The sequence below is a fragment of the Cygnus atratus genome, chromosome 11 (genome assembly GCF_013377495.2).
Source record: "Cygnus atratus isolate AKBS03 ecotype Queensland, Australia chromosome 11, CAtr_DNAZoo_HiC_assembly, whole genome shotgun sequence".
Lineage (NCBI taxonomy): Eukaryota > Metazoa > Chordata > Aves > Anseriformes > Anatidae > Cygnus > Cygnus atratus.
This window is the reverse complement of record NC_066372.1, coordinates 8,774,234-8,790,744: the sequence shown is the minus strand read 5'-3', so window position 1 is coordinate 8,790,744 and position 16,511 is coordinate 8,774,234. Positions and strand designations below refer to the sequence as shown.

The 16,511-nt window shown below is 45.9% G+C and overlaps 1 protein-coding gene across 3 annotated transcripts in view; it reads right to left on the bottom strand.

Moving 5' to 3' along the window:
• Positions 1 to 16,511, bottom strand: part of HMG20A (high mobility group 20A) — a 167,373-nt gene that overhangs the window by 93,770 nt on the left and 57,092 nt on the right. The window contains exon 10 of one of the 3 annotated variants that reach the window (XR_007708744.1): positions 15,305 to 15,399. The exons of the other annotated variants lie outside the window; for them this stretch is intronic. The gene's annotated coding sequence lies outside the window, so the exon portion shown is untranslated. Of the gene's footprint in view, positions 1 to 15,304; positions 15,400 to 16,511 lie in introns of those variants that run through there. 3 annotated transcript variants of the gene reach the window in all.

Below are 16,511 nucleotides of genomic sequence, written 5' to 3'. Positions count from 1 at the left end.
AATCTCAGAGGCCTATGAACAACATATTAGAATGGCATATCCCAGAGCTTAGAAACACACAAGGAAGCAGCTGGCTGCCCACCCACCTGGGGGAACAGGAGCAGGCTGAGCCTTGCCATATTTTTGAGACAATTAAAAAAAACAAACACGCAGAGTGAGAAAGAGAAAGAATTTCCTTATTGTATGCTAGAGATACAGCACAAAGGGTTCACTTTCAAGTCCACTCACCACAGCACTCAATGCCATCCTCTGTGGATTGCTTGCTATCATCCCACCAGGCTCAGCACTTACCACCACCCTCTGCAGATCAGGCACACCTCAGCCTTGCAACACCAGCCCTGCTGCCTTCCCCCAAGCTCAGAGATAAGCACCTGAAAGATCCCATCCCCCTTCCTGCTGGGATAGCCCTGAGACTATCCCCACCTGGCAACAGCTCTTATAGGCAGAGAAAAAAAACCAGCCTCAGCACTTTCGCAAGCACAGAGATATTTAACTGCATCTTGACTGGCCAAACTCCTGCTGGAGTTAACTACGCGCGGCTGATGCCAGCCCCACGGCTTCAACGGGCTGCAGCTGCCAGCGTGGTGTGCAGAGCAGGGCATCGAGTGCAGTCCCACCGCCAGCTCACGCCTCCTCTGCCAGCTGAAGCTGGAAAGATAAAGGAAAGGATTTTTTCCTTTCTCTGCCCTTCAGTTGCACTGTTTGTGTCCTGCCCCAAAAGACGTACAGTGCAAATTTTCAAGCATAGCTAGAGTTTATTAATGGTAGCATATTGCTGATTAAGTGATCCAGAGACCCTTGCAATGCAAAATCTCCGATCATCTTCACAGTACTATTTCTTGCCCTCCACTCATAAGCAGAGGTGGGATTTTAAACAAGTCAAAGCAAGTTTAGATGCAGAGGCTAGTACTGAGCCAGGAGAGATCAGAACAGCCAAAGAAAAGCTGAAAGTGGTTCTGTGACATCCCGTTGTCTTCTACCCAACAGACCTGGCTTTTAAACACCTCTCCTGCATTGCTTTATGCAGCAACTGCTCCATGAAATTATTCACCAAGGCAAAAAAAAAAAAAAAGATCCATGAAGTTACTCAGATTACAAGTCTGAACAATTAAAACCTTGATATTTATGGCCCTGTAAGACAGAGGCACATTAATAAATAATACTTTGCTCTGCTACAGCACTTTTCCTTTAATGATCTCTGAGCAATTTACAAGTTTTTGCTAGCTGAGCTTCACCAAACCCCTGCAAGGTAAGGAGGAGATAAATCGAGCACCTTCCCTCCCAAAGCGAAGGCACCTCTAGGAGGGAAACAATGCAACTGCTCGACAGTGCCGAAAACACCAGCTCAAGCTGAGGTTTCACCACTCTGGGCACTGCCTGACACGCACTAATGATGTTCCTTGAGCCAAGGACACGAGACGTGCACAGCATAGAAGAATACAGGGGCAGGGCAGGTAGGGAGCCACATAAATGCCTTGCGTGTTCTCCTCATTGCAGTGCTCTAATCACCATCCAGCACGCCCTGGCTGTTGGAGGCTGGCACATTATTGCGTGAAGGATATTGCCTGAAGAACACCTGAATTGTCAGGGTCTGGGCTTCCCTCAGGAAGGAGCTACAGCAGCATCTTTGGCATCCAGGGCTCAGCCACAACAGAGGCGCAGGGTAGCAGATGGCAGCAGGGCTGGTCGGCAGCCAGCTGGCTGGGTTACACAGAGCTGCTCGGGAAGCTAATCAAGGCCTTCAGATCATGGGAATGTCGCCCAGGTGAGGGCTGCAGAGCTGAGCAGATCCACAACTAGCCAGCAAAGCCTGTAGCTTAAGTGGGTGCAGGCTCTGGTCCCTCCATCACTCTGCCATCCTTCCTCCCTGCTCTTTTATCCTCACAGAGCATGCAAGATTATCTTACAGCAAGCCATTCCTCCTCCTGGGAGCTGACAACACTGACAGGTCAGGGCACGGAGGCCCTAAAGGCCGCAGAGCCTTCAGGCCACAATCCAGTGCCTGATCCCTGTGGGCCTGACACTACCACTTACCTCCTTTAGCTCTTGGGAGCTGGAGAAACCTTCTCAGACTGCTTTGCCCTTAAAGCTCAAGAGATTCACCTTTGCTTACTCCTTCCCAATCTTTTCAAAGCCGGGTCCTGTGTGCACTGACTAGCAATAGAAAGACTTGGTGGAGACAAGACTGTGCCCCAGGCAGTTCAAAGCCTGGTGCTTGCCCCACGTGAGGAAGGTTGCAAAAGCAGAGAGTTCCTTGATGTTCTTGTGCACTGGCTGGCCTCTCCGAGTGCAAACCTGCAGTGCAAGCACAGCAGAGGGGCAATGCACAACCTCCAGGTGGTCATGCTGCTCACTCTTTGGCCTACATCCAAAACCAGCTGATTTACCACACTGTCGAGAAGAGAAATTAGATGCCTTGCTTAGAGCTTTATATTTATTCTAATGACAAAAACAAAACAACAACGAAAAAAACCTACGTAGTCACTGCTAGAAATGTGTAAACCAGTTAAACACACTTTATAAAACCTTACAACAATATTACATTTTTACTGAAACAATCACAGGAGCAATTTCACCTGTACTTACTATCCAGTCATCTGAGCACAAACAGCCCTGAGATTTATGTACGAGTGGAAACATAATTTCTATTATCTCCGACATTAAACTTGGCAATGCAAAATCCCATGCCTGGAGTGCAAAATCAATTTCAATAACCAGAATAGCAAGAAGTCAAAGGCAGAACTTGGAAAGGACACGAGTTTCTCAAATAGCCAGCCAGCCTCTTTTATTAGGGGGATGCCACTGGGATAGGATGGGATGGGCAATTGGATATTCTGCCTGGCTTTTTTCTCTCAGCATGAAATATTGCTGTAGCTATGTGAGGCTGGTTCAGGATCACAGTAACGTGTCTCAAACTTTGTCTTCCTGTCAACCCACACGCTTGGGATATAAAATTCAGAAGAGAAACCACCAAACCACAAGACTTCTTGCTGCATCCAGACTTGAGAGCCTAGAGTCTTAAATGTTCGGATCTTCTTCCAAGATCCATTTCAGCCCGATTTACTGCAATTACAAACCATTGCCTTAAACATGGCATGTGAGGCTTTAAATCTCTTTCCACTCTTGAGGCTTGAGGGTGACGGAGGGGAGCGTTACCATGACTGTAAGGACTTTGGATATTCCCATTTGCGAGCAAAATACCAGCTCCCCACCCAACTACAAACTGTCATATTCTGCTTCGGTGGCAAAACTCAAAACTCGGTTTGACAAGCCATGATGCCACGGCACCTGAATGGAGAATTTGATCCCACTTCAGCTGCGATGACACAAGCTCTCTGGAAGTAAAGACAGGCTGACACTAGGACACCTTTGCTCTGCGAAGGCAAACCCTTCATCCTCCATCACAAACGGGTTCCTTCCCCTCTGCAGTGAATTAAGGAGTCAAGTGGAAAAACAGCTTTCTCAAAGTTTATCAAAAAAGGCGGATAAGGGATAACACATACAAACACTCCTAAAAGAAATAGCAAAAAATTAAGTGCCACTTTCAGTGCAAGAACATGCACAGGTGACAACGAGCTGAGGCTCTGCCATGAACTACAATCAGCAAGAAATGAGCCAAAGGCCTGAGCCACCCTCCCAGCTCCCCTCACTCGTGTCCCTGTGATAACCAGCAGCCAGTGTTGCGGAAAAGGAGAGAGACTCCTGAGTGATCCTTCCTAATAGATTCGTCTTTTATCATGTTTTCATGACCTTTGTAAAAGGCAATTTAAATTCTAATTGTCCTGCGAGCACCACAGGAATCAATTAGTGACAAGAGATGTTAATTGTGCAGCCAGGGAGGAGGCATTGCTAGGCTGCTCAGCTCCAACACGGGGTTAAGAGCCCAGGGGGATGCTGGGATGGTTTGGGCTTTAATCAGTCCTCCCTTTTTAATAGTTTCCATGTTGTGCTGCAGTTGTCAAGGTCCATTAGTCGCAGGCAGTGCTGAACGAAGCGGTGGCATCCTCCCCCCGTTCCTGTGCTCCGCAAGCACACGCACAAAGGATCAACATGCACTGCCATGGAGAAAGCAAATCCTAAAACCTCCTCTTTTTGTTCTCACTTCCTTCCCTACAGACCCTGCATAGAAATCAGGCCTTGGGCAGTGGCTATTACACACTAAATGCTTAATGCTGGTGGACCGTAGGGAAAGCAGACGCATTCCTCTCATCTCAACATCCAGCCAGAGCCTTCCATGAAAAGCAAATGCTCCTGTTTCTGTCCAGGACACACAGCACTTCTCTCCTGAAGGCCCTGGCACTGTTCAGGCTGTCCCTTGAAATGCCAGACGAAGGTCACACTGAATGCCCGGTATCTGTACTGCACAGGCATGAACTGGGAAAATGCATCTGAGCCAGAAGCAGAATACGTGGCCTGAAAGACTGTCCAACCCATCCTGGCACGGAGACATCTCAGGAAAAGAGAGCTTGGCACAAGTACACGGGCGCACCTTGTTACCTACCCTTGTTACATCGTTTGTTACCTATTTCTCACCAGGTGCAAGTGGTCCTACCCTGCACCTGCACCATCTGGCTCACGGGCAACTGTGCCAGAGGAGTTAGGCAATGATTCAGAAGTCCTCGGCACCTCCACAACATGTAGCATAACTTCATGCTAGGAAAGCTTATGCTGTGCGAGGTCATGCATCTGGGAGAGTTAAATCCCCTACAAATAGCCCCACCACTGTTTTCTATTAAACACCATCACAGACCATTACTATCACCTGAATCTCTCCACATCACCCACTTAGTCAACCACCAACCTCATATGATGCCTTGGGGAAGTGCTGTGCCAGCCCCTGGGGAATCTGTGCTTTTCTATTATATGGAATTCACACTTCAAAACCTCTCTTTCCAACTCCACATTGCCAGGGCCTTCGCAAAGACAAGAGGAAGGCATGCCCCTTCCTTGTAAACAAGCATCTGATCAGAGAAAAACTGCAGCACAAAAGCACATTGGGGTTAGATTTTCCTTTCAAATCCTTATTTGTACTCACTCGCATTCTCACAGCCACCCATTAGCTCCTGAAACTGAACAGGATCCTACCTAGGAGCTCTATTTTATCCTGGATCTGATGCACAGAATTGCAGCCATGTTCCTTCTAAGGCTCTAAACCTCTACCTTCAGCCCCTCTGTCAAAGCTCTTGGTACTTCTAGGCTCAAACCCCACAGCCACAGCTGAGCTCTGCATTTCTGCACCTGTCCCTGGTCATAGACATGAAATCTCCTCCCCTCCACCCCGTCCCCTTCCATGGCACTGACCTTCCTTTAGCCATGCAAACTGTTGGAACTGGGGGCACATCCCAAGGCTGGGGCAGCTCTATCCTGCCAATACCGCCCTCTTTCCAGATGATCTCTAGTATTTTTCTGACAGTCTCGAACTTTTGTGAGACATGACTCCTTTACTCATTCTTTGCTGATCATCTAAATAACTCAGTGCCTCGAGGACCCCATACTCAACCCATTTGCTTTCCTCTCTGCAAATCCAAGAGGGATTAAATCAACCTGTGCTAGTCACAGGGCATTGCTGCAGCACATCCCAGCACGTTCCAGTTCACAATGGGGCAGTCAGTATTCCAGGTAGGCCAGGCCACCCCTCTACATGGCCATCTGCACCCCAAAAACAGCATTCCTGCCCAGGACGTTAACCTCTTTTGCAAAGTGTGCCCACTCCTAGTGCTTCACTAGGATGTTTAATTACTTCTGACTCTGCTCAAAGCACAGTAAACGCTTTCTCAGCAAATGCTTTTCTTGGGAATGCTTTCCCCATGGACACTGACTGCTTTATTTTATCTGTGCCACATTCTCTAGCAGCCTCTGGAACAGGAGACAGGGACCATTTTTGTAAGGAGTGCTGAGCACTACAGGAATATCCTGACACCACTGCCATACATCCTAGCCAAATTGTCACTTTTGCCAACTGAGCTTTATGCACCCAACCTAGAAGAAAGGAGAAGAGAGGACCTGTGTCTGTGAATGTCTCAGGACATCTGCTCCCTGGTAGCAGCATCAGAACCAGAGGTCTCTCCCTGAAACTCACTCATGAACATGAAGCTAGGCATAGCTTTGGCCACTGCAATTTAGAAGAGGTTTGAGACTCAAGCCAGAACGCCAGCAAGAAGCCTGGCATTAGCATCTCACTGAAATTTCTGAAACATCTTTCCTCTGCATGGAACCCAGAGCTTCAAAGCAACACAACAGACTTCTGTGGCACAAATGGGAACACAAACTGGCAGGTGAGAAGCACAATCCCCACGTGAGGTTCCTCCCATCTCTTGCCAGCTTGTCCTTTCCAGCTGCCACATTCATTTGCTTGAGCAGTGGAACAAAGCCAACTTCGCTCCCATCAACTTTATGAAATATAATTAGCATTTTCTCTACTCATCCCCTGTCCAGAAGATCCACAATCCCTTTTTTGTATTTCCATAAAAAATAATGCATTTTGTTCTGCTTCACAAGGCCCATTGCTCACCTGCCCACATCTCTTTCAGACTCCACTAGTCTTCATTTCTTCCACCAGCACAATCATTTTATGCCTTCTTCTCTTTCTTCTGTTATTTAGGAGACTGTGGACACATTTTATTGCTGAGATTTACAAAACAACTCAGTCAACCTTCACATAACAGACCAATGTGGCTCTAGAAATGGGAAGGAATGATGGCGTTGTTTGGTCACCGTACCACACGCATGACTCTGTAGTCACAGCTGGTCAGTCTCAAACCTGACTGGGAGGTTCATCTCTTGAGCCCCACATCGCAGAGCCCTTTGGGATTCAAGGTGCTGTACATACTCCTGGCAGAGCCGGAACTGAGCTTGTTCTGGTGCACTGCACTAGCTCTGTGCTGTTGGATGTCCTCATATAAAATTAGCATACAGTAAGCCCGATCTTTTCAAACCAAACAGGAAACAAATGTTCTCCGGAGGATCATGACAGAACCAGGGAAAATAGGCTCATATGTCAAGAGATTCCCAGAGGCATCAGTTCCTCATGCCTAGAGATCAGCTGAGAAGAGAAACTCCCTCTGGAGGTTGCTAATGCCTTCCTCTGCTTTTCAGAAAGGATGACAAAGACAAGCTTGCTCTCTCTTCCTTTTCCCCTTTATTCATTCACCAGCATCTGTATTGCGTGCTAACGCAGCCAGCACTATCTGTGAACGTTCAGGGGAAGATACAGGGCTCCAATCAAACCTAAAGGGTGCATTCACAGCTAATCACTCAGTGCAACGGGAGAACCTGGCGCTTAAGCTGCTGCCATACGCGAGCTGAAGAGCTGCTGTACAGAGGTGCCAGAGGAAGCCTTTTTCATGGCTCAGCAACTTCTAACACTTACTTCCATAAATCCAAGTTAGCCTGCATATATTATACCATCAAATCTGCTAACAATATGTATTAAGTGTCCCTTATACAGAGAGATACCATATATATGGGTGCTGTTAACAGAAAAAATAAAGAGTATCATACATACCTACATCATACATATCTAATTAGCAGACATTACTCCAGACACATCTGATTTTATCTATGCCTTTAGCATTCACTGAGCATGCCATAGGGGTCCTGATATTCCTAATCCTAAACGTAATCTTTAACCTCCATTTTAACTCTCCCAAATTGTTGCCCTGAATGCCTCCTGTGGTGCTGTTATTTATTCACAGTTAAAGACAGCATTATTTCATCAGCCCATCTACCTCTTGCTCTCCTGATTCTCTCTATTCAGAAGCTGCTTTACTTCTTTCGTTTTTCTGCTCACCTGGAATAGTCTGTAATGGCTCCCCCACGGATCCTCACTACCCACCTGTCTCAGTCCAAGCATGATGGTTGGAATCAGGTCCCTTGCTGAGAGCACTGACTGGTGTTTCTCATCAGCTGAACTATGCTTGAGGCAGGTGCTAAAGCTTTACCAGCTTTTGCCTTTTTTCTCCTCTGCTCCTAACTAGAGAGATCCTGTAAGGAAAAAAAGAGAAGCCCAAGTTCACACGGACAGTGTGGGTACCTTCAAAAACATACCAGAACCAACATCTCAGCAACAAAACTTCTCTTTGACTAGACACATTAGAAAGAGACAGTGAAAAACAAGTAGCAGTTATGAGTATTGGGCTAAAGAGAGGGAGGCCAGCAAGACGGGAATTTCATTTGCCAAGCAGAAACTTAAACTGATTAGCTTCAAAGAGCCTGGAGTGAATGTTGACATCAATTTGACTTAAAGCTGCTATTATTTTTCAAAGCCATTTTCACCAGCTGCCAGAAAACACAACCACATTCAGAAGCTACAAGAAAACCTATCAGCCTTCAAGCAGCAGCTGAGCCGCAGCCAGTTTCCCATGATAGCATCTGGCACTGACTGCATCAGAACCATGTCATCAGAGCACGGAGCACCACCATTTCCCTTTCCAGCGTCAGGCCTTGCACTGGTACCAGTCATGTTCGTCGGCATCTCGAGCTTAGCCAGCAGCAGCCTGGCACTCAGCACATGACTTACAGTCACTTACAAGCCACCAAGCCCAGCAGCAGGTGTGCTTCCTGTGTTAGATCTTTGTGGGCTACACTAGCACCAGCCATGCCTGTACCAAGGCCATATAGCCCTGAGGTTGCCATAACTGAGCCTCCTGCTGAAAAAAAACAACAGGAAAATTCGGATATCTCAGCACAAACGTGGACCATTTCTGCTCTGGGCTGAGAACTGAGCCTGCCACAAGGCAGCCAGTGGAACAGACCCAAGGATATGAGAAAACCACGTGAACAGACCAGTCCTACTGGACCAAGCCCTGGCTGCTATTGTACTTCCCCAGCTCTCACTGACAGCAGGGAGAAGGTTACATTAATTTGACCATGACAGATGGTTTAGGATTTGAGGGCTGGTACTGCATTTCTGAAAGACTATTTCTGACAGTCACTGTCCAGCCTGCTCAAGCCCATCAACTTGCGTAAGAGAAAAAGAGTTGAGACAAGTCCCATGATGCACAGATAGCTGGCCAAATTGTCATGTTTTCTCTTCATAAAGAGCAACGTCAGAGTTTCAGGAAACCTGGGAAAAGGGAAGAGAAGGAAATGCGATAGCCACCATTTCAACTCTCCATGAGCCACCTGAGAGCTCCCCAGAACAAACGTGGTCTCTACAGCTTAATATGAACAGTGCATACGCTCTGGACTTGAGGAAAAAAATAAAAAGGCAAAATGTAAGAGCCAGACCAGCATGCTACATAAAGTCTTCCCGACAGAGGCAGCACAGTAGCCATCTCTGCTACGTCAGGCTGTAGTGAAGCAAACACAAAATGGCAGCAATTTCTAGCAGAGCTGTGGAAGAGATGTGAACGTCTACCAGCGAGGGGGAGACAGCTCCACCACATCATCCAGATGGCCATGCACGGGAGGGAACCTTAGCACTGGAGAAAGACCTGGGCTTGGCAATGTCTAAAACAACGCTTTCAGAATATGCTGGGACACCCAATCTTTTTCTGGAAACCATATTGCAAGGAAATGGAAGCACAGGGCACTGACTGAAGAGAGCTGACATGAGCTTAAACAGAGGCTGATCTTAAAGCTTCTTTTATTTATATCTCCACAAATGTAAGAGCAGAGGAGCTTTCTGGGTTGCTGTCCCTTCAGTAAGTGGTACACCCTTTATACTGTTCCTAAAATTGACACACTTTTTGTCAGTTTGACAAGGAGGTCCACATTTTGTTAGGAACTTGTTTGTGAAGCCCTGCTTTGGGAGTGGAAAAGTGATGGGGCACGCAACCTCTAGCCAAACCAGCCAGTTTGGGAGACATTCAGGTCTCTGTCCCATGGTGGTAAATACAGCAGACATCTCTACTGGCAAATCTCTAGCCTTCTGACATGCTCTGCCATGGTCAAGAAACACGTTCCTACAACCAGGCACATAATTAAAACGTAGTTTGTACGTGTGCACAGACAGGGAAAAATGTTCTCAGACTGACAAGATGGAAGTACAAGATGTGGCTTGAAGCAAAGAGAAGGAAACACCTCGCTGAGGAAACAGAAAATTGTTTTAACAGCAACAGCCACTGGGTGGTAGAGTCTGCTACCAAGAGATGTGGTCAAGAAGGCACTGCTGCAAGGAGCCAGTAGCAGCTTAAGTAGAGTAGTTAGTAATGGGGCCAGCACAGGGAAATCCTGTAAGTCCTGGAGGTCAGTTATATCTAATGATCCCTCCCAGCCCCACCCTCAAGATATCTACAAAAAGATAGCACAAACCATATGTGGTCAGAAAGAGTGAGCGGGATTACAATCAAAGCCCTAATTAAACAGATGCAAGATGGGTCGCACCTGAGATCAATATTTCTATTCATTTACAAGCATAACAAGGTTAGAAGGGTGAGCAGAGTAAATAAACTCATTTACAGTTTTTTAAAAACAAAAAGTTATCTTAATCTTCTGGGTAATTAGCTATGCAGTCAACATTAATCACAACCGCAGCAATTATTTGAAGTATTTGATTAATCAATCCAGAGGAGAAACAGAGCTGGGCCAAACCACCTTTGCTGCACAGCCCTCTCAGGCTATCAGTCAATACAGAGGTGCTGGCTTTCAGAAATACAGTACATGTCCTGCTGGCTCTAACATACCACGTTCCCTGGATGGATGGGTATAACAATAAGATACTTGCGTTCCAAATGGGGTAGATGAAGACTATGATGTTTCCAAATTGAACTATAGAGCATTTACTAATGCTAGGCTTGCTGAGCCGTGATTCCCATCACTTGTGGCCCTTCAGCTACTAAGGGACAATACAATCACATTGCGTGCACAGACCTGATAGTACACCTGAAATTACCACTATGGGACAGTGCAGGTCAGCCAACATGGGCAGAGGGCTAAAACTCTCAACTTTATCCTTACCATCTGTAATCAGAATAATTATTTCAATTAAGGAAGAATCATGAGCCTAGGAAATGGTCTTAATATTAATATTCAAAATTCAGATTAGAAAAAATCAGGGGTATTGATTATTTTTTGGCTATTTTCCCTTCTAGTAATCATGTCACTGTGGAATTCCAATTTACAACTCCTGCTACTGGTAGCAGTGATCTTCAGTTTTGTTCCATTAAGTTCACAGACTCTTGGAAAACTACCCAAATCAAATTTCAATGCCTTTCTGAGAATGCTCACACCTACTGGCACACAGCTGGTAATGTGCTGTATTAAAGTGCATTCTCATCTGGTTTTGCTCTGGATTAGGCTGCTGCTTTCAAAAATGCAAATGTTAACACCCAGAACAAACTTGGCTTGATGATGTTAAGCTTATGTGTAAACTGAAATGCAGCAGACTTTCATTACAAGAACTCAACCATTTATAAGGCACTTTTAATGTGGCACATTTTAAAAAGCAAATATTGGAACATTCAACCTGTATTTTATTGTTTTTCTCCTCATCTAACACTTTCACTGCAGCATATAAATGAAACAAACATTTCTTTAACACAAAAATTGGAAACAATCAAAAACCTTTGGACTGCCACAACTCTTGCAGAAAATCAGTCTGCCTCATGGTAATGCAAAGTTCTGAGGCATGTCCATCAGTTAGCACTCTCTTCTAAATACAAATCAGGTGAAAGGTAGGCTTTCCAGTGTGCACAAAAGACACAGGACTACCACACAAGGGAGAAGCACACTCCCATTTTTTTTTTGTAGAAACTGTCCCAGTCATGTAAAGCCAAGAAATTCCTACTCAAATGTAGAGGACCCCCTGCAAAAAGAGAGATGGTGTCTAGGATAAGCCAGCACAAGCATGCTTCTGGCAATACCACTCCAAGTTCTGAGTCTGCTCTTCAAGCAGCATATTTCCTACAGCTGGCATGCAAAATACTGTAATAGTGAAGAACGTCCCATTTTGATTTAAATGGATGCATTTATTTCCAAATGGGAGACCATAAGTTAAACAAACACATTTCTCTTTGCACATGAAAGCATTGTTTTGTCACAGATGTACAGTATAATACATTTATTTGCTCAATTGTTTTGTATTTGTAAGGCACTGCCAGTTATTTGGATGGGTTTGTAAGGATGAAGCAAATTGCTCTGTGGGGCTCTATTCAGGGAACATAATATTCCCACAAAAACACCATAATTCTGCATGCAGCAACACAGACTACCACGACACTGCAGCAGCTGGCGGGGTGGATACAGTTAGCATTATCAAAACCAGCATGGCAACTGTACTCCAGAACCCCCTTACATGCATAAATTAACAATGAATGTACATTGATTAACCCCTACCCTGACTCCAAGGAGCCCTGCTTTCCCTGCAGTAAAACTTTGAACCTTACCACAGTTATTTTGTCAGCTGACAAGGCCTGGGGAACACTTCAGCTTTTCCTTGAACTACTGCGTTGGCCCAGCCCAGGCCTCGTAGTCCTGCTTGCTTAAGTGCAATAATGCTTAAGCCAATACTGTGGTTAAATCACAGCCTCTGGCCACCACCACTCTCCTAAAATCTATTCTCTTGTATCAGCCCTGGGATATCTTCACCACCCTTTGCTGCCCCAATGTCCTCAGGCTTCTCAGTCCATTTGGCAGCTTCCCACAGCTTCCTCCAACCACTTCCCACACGTCCAGCCTCCCAAAACTTGGCCACAGAGGCCTTCCTATCCATCTCCGAGTCCTTCTGTTTAAACAGAAAGGTGAAGAAAACAGGAATGATGTGTTCTAAGTGCAGGCTGGCTAACCAAAGTTAGTTAACTCAGGGTAAAGTAGGAATGAAGACAAATCAGCTTACATGTTAGGTGCTTGAGAGTACAAGCCTGTCCTGAAGACGCAAGTGCAGCACAATATGGTAATTCCAATTTCAAGTCGGGTTCAGTATCACAAAAGACAAGCTGAGTGCTATGCCTTTAGCATATGTAGGTGGACAGGCAGGTTCACACCGAGCACAGAAAGCAATAATGAAGACACAGAGGCAGGCTGAATATCTAGATCAGATAGGATGATAGGAAAGCCTCCTGTTTTACTACCACCTCTCTGAAACATCCCTGCAGTTTCCCATGACAGTTGATTTGACCTTTAACTGAAGGCACATCCTCACTTAGTGTCTAGCTGCTATGGGTCACCTAAGCCAGGTATCTAAGCTGCCTAAGCGAGGCTTCACTCTTCATAGTAACGACTCTTCTCTGCGTATGAGTGTGCTTTTGGGTGCTGCTTCTGCTGTCAGATAGAAGCTCAGTTTGAGCAAACTCCATGCAGCCTGGTTTAGATGAGCAGGTGCAATGAAACTGAGCAAGAGAAAAATTCTGCATCAGCAGGATTATCAAGAGAGAAGTAGTAGAGAGGGGAAGAGAGAGGAGGGGGGCCTTAAAGAAACAATCACCACTTGTTGTCATACATGATCTGCTACAGATGCAGACTGTCTGCAAACCAGTACGTAAACCAGAGCTGTCGGTGCGGAGGCTGGGCTTGAGCATAAGGCAGATTCCCAGTGGAGGCCCCTGGGACAAGAGCAGAGAAGACTGCTCAGTGGAGGACTATTTACTCAGATGGACTCTACTGACAGTTGACCAAGAGTTGAAAGCTCTGTGAAGAGGTCTCACAGTGATGATCAAGACACCAGCCTCAAGGCCTGATCCCTCAGAACCTTTTCTTCACCTACAGAGGAGTTGTTCAGGACCAGGAGGCTCTAAGCCCACCCATTCACCTGTTTGCATGCAGCCTCATTTGCAGCTTCTCTTGATGAAGTGACAACTCATGACCTCAGAGAATTTGCTACTTAGAGCATTGATAGATAATAATAAATGCTAATAACACAAATGCTGAAGGGAATTTGGGCTGAGAAGAAATCTCAGCTTTCTGGATATTTTTTTTTTTTTGCAGGACCATTTTAATTTTAGCCTGCCACTTCAAGGAGTGAAAGTGGATTCCAGTGGAATCGAGGGAATGGCTGTTCACTGAGTGGTGATAACGCAGCACCCTAATCATGGTCATAATCGTTTTGTAATATACATTGTGGCTGAACATCATTGGAAGAGAGTAAAATAAGGAAAATAAGAAATCCTGCTGGCAAAGTCCTCAGGGAGTCCTGAAAGTCTGACTGCGCTGAAGCTTGGGGGTGGGGGCAGGCAAAGGTAGTGTCACTGTAACAGAGCATAGCTCTTTCAAAACACTTTTCAGCCAAGCTCTCTAAGCTCTTTGCAAAGGTAAGCCAGACCATTATCCTTGTTTTCCACATCCCCATGTGGTTTACCTAAAGTGGCTTACCCTAAATGAGCCACCCCTCAGAGATGTGCAGCCCATCCTGCCTGATTGCCAGCCTGTCATTCATTCATCAAGCAACAACCGGTCACCTGAAAGGCAGCAGTCCCTCACCACCGAGATGACAGTGAGCAAACCCCATAAAAAGCCTTGGAGTTGGGATGATTTTCCTGATGCTGGTTATTTCCAAAGTCATTCCAGAGAGGCTGAGAGCCATCAGAGGCCCACACGCCAGTAGGCCTCTCGGGACAGGAAGGCAGTGTGTGGGTGGGCTGACCCCACTGTCACTCACAGCAAAGAGGCTAATCACATCAAAATAACTCCTCTAGGAACAGCAATATTTGTCAGATTATCTGTGCATTTGCTAGCAGGGTGGGTGAGGGTGTTGCAAATCCAGCCAGCTAATTCACCAAATTCAGTTTCACTCTGACACCAGGCTGGTTAGAAGCAGGGGAGAAGAGGTAAGGTAGTCAGTGTGCCTGGATGGAAGCACAAAACCAGGTGAAGTAAATTCCCCAAAATATCTGAAGTGATAACTTCTTAGAACACAGTTATTGCGATGCTGCTTGAAATACAGCAATATCATATGGTGATCAATAAGGATTGAAAATGTGTCAGTTTCACAAAACACCTCCTCATTTCAAAATGGACCATTAAGAAACTAAAAAAAAAACAGAAGTGAAATTATTCATAGCAGTTAAAACAATTGAAATTGAATGTCTTCTTGTTTCTGAAGTTCAAGTTATTACATGAATTCATGTCTGAAACGAGCAAATACAAAAAAAAAAAAAAAAAGCAATCAGTCACACAGCACTGTGTTTTACGCCGGGTGACCACTAAGGGTCTCTGTTGCTTAATGTGGGACACAGCAGAGATTTTTCTCCCTCTGTCATGATGTTTTGTCATCCCAGTCCATCCCTTCCCCCATTCACGCTACCTAACCGCCCCACACCCCGCCCCGAACACCAAACCACTGCCACTTGACATCATCTCCTGCATTGTCATAGCATCTGTACAGGCTCAATAACACGTGCACGCATGGGCCAAACGCACCTCCTCCCGGAGGCAAACACGTCCTTTCTTCTCGGAGCCTGCAAGCATCGATGCCATACCCGGGCTCGTGTATGGATTCCAGCATCACACGTCTGGGTGTGTGGACTACAAACGAGAATGCCAGTGGTTAAAAAGCATGAACTTCAAGCAACCAGTAGGTAATTATGGAGGGACGTGTCTGTGTGGCTCAGCTCCAACATCAACAGAGGGAAGAGCTCTGCCTATTGAGTCATCAGCAACATTTCCTTCCAGCCCTTGGGTTTTCCCTGACAGAACTCCCCTGCGGGTTCTGCCCAGACCCACAATGGCTGAGCTCAAAAGCTGCTGAGCTCACAACCCAAGGGAATGGGGTTTCAGCCCCCCACAGCCAGTAAAAATTTCCAGGCCACGACTGTGTTCCAAGGACACAGAGCCTCATCAGCTTCTTTGTCACAGCAATTGAATTGAACCCTACCAATACGCCTCTCCCAGCCATGTCAGGGAAGCTGCAGAGACACCACGCCGTAACCAAGCTTCCCAGGGATGCCAAGAGATGCCAAAGTCACACAAGAGCTTTATAGCACCCTGTCCCTTTGCTTTGCCCTATCTCTAGAACTGGCCATTGCTTGAGTGCATCCGCAAAAGAATTGTCAACTCCTCTGTTGAACTATAATATGGCTAATTAGAGATTGTTAAATAATAGGAAGGCATTTCTTCTTAATCAGAGACCAGACACCATCCAAAACCCACAGATGTACACCACACATTATCATAAACACACACACGGGGTCATTTCTTATATTCTGCCTCTTCAGTAGGCAGGGCTGTCTTCCATACTAATTTCATTTATGCTATTTCCTATGAAAAGAGTCAGCCAACTTTTAATTCAGTTTCCTGTTTGTCCTACTCCTTTTTCCACTTCTGTTTCTCCTTTTTTTCTCCCTCTAATTTTTTCCCAGTCCCATGCTCTATGTTTCTACTACCGTCCCCATGCCTTCCAACAGAGGTACGCTGTAAGTAAAGTGAACACATGCTGGTCTATCTCTTCCTATAATTCTCTGCCATAATTCTCTCTCAACAGATCTGTTAGTCCCATAGAATAGTCACTCAAAGGTTTCCAATGACAAGCAGGACTTGGGCCCTCACTATGCTGTATTGGGTGCAAGATCAGAGGAACAAGTTAAAACAACGAGCTTTGTGGAGAACACAGGGTATTTGCCAGGGCTCTGCAATAAAGC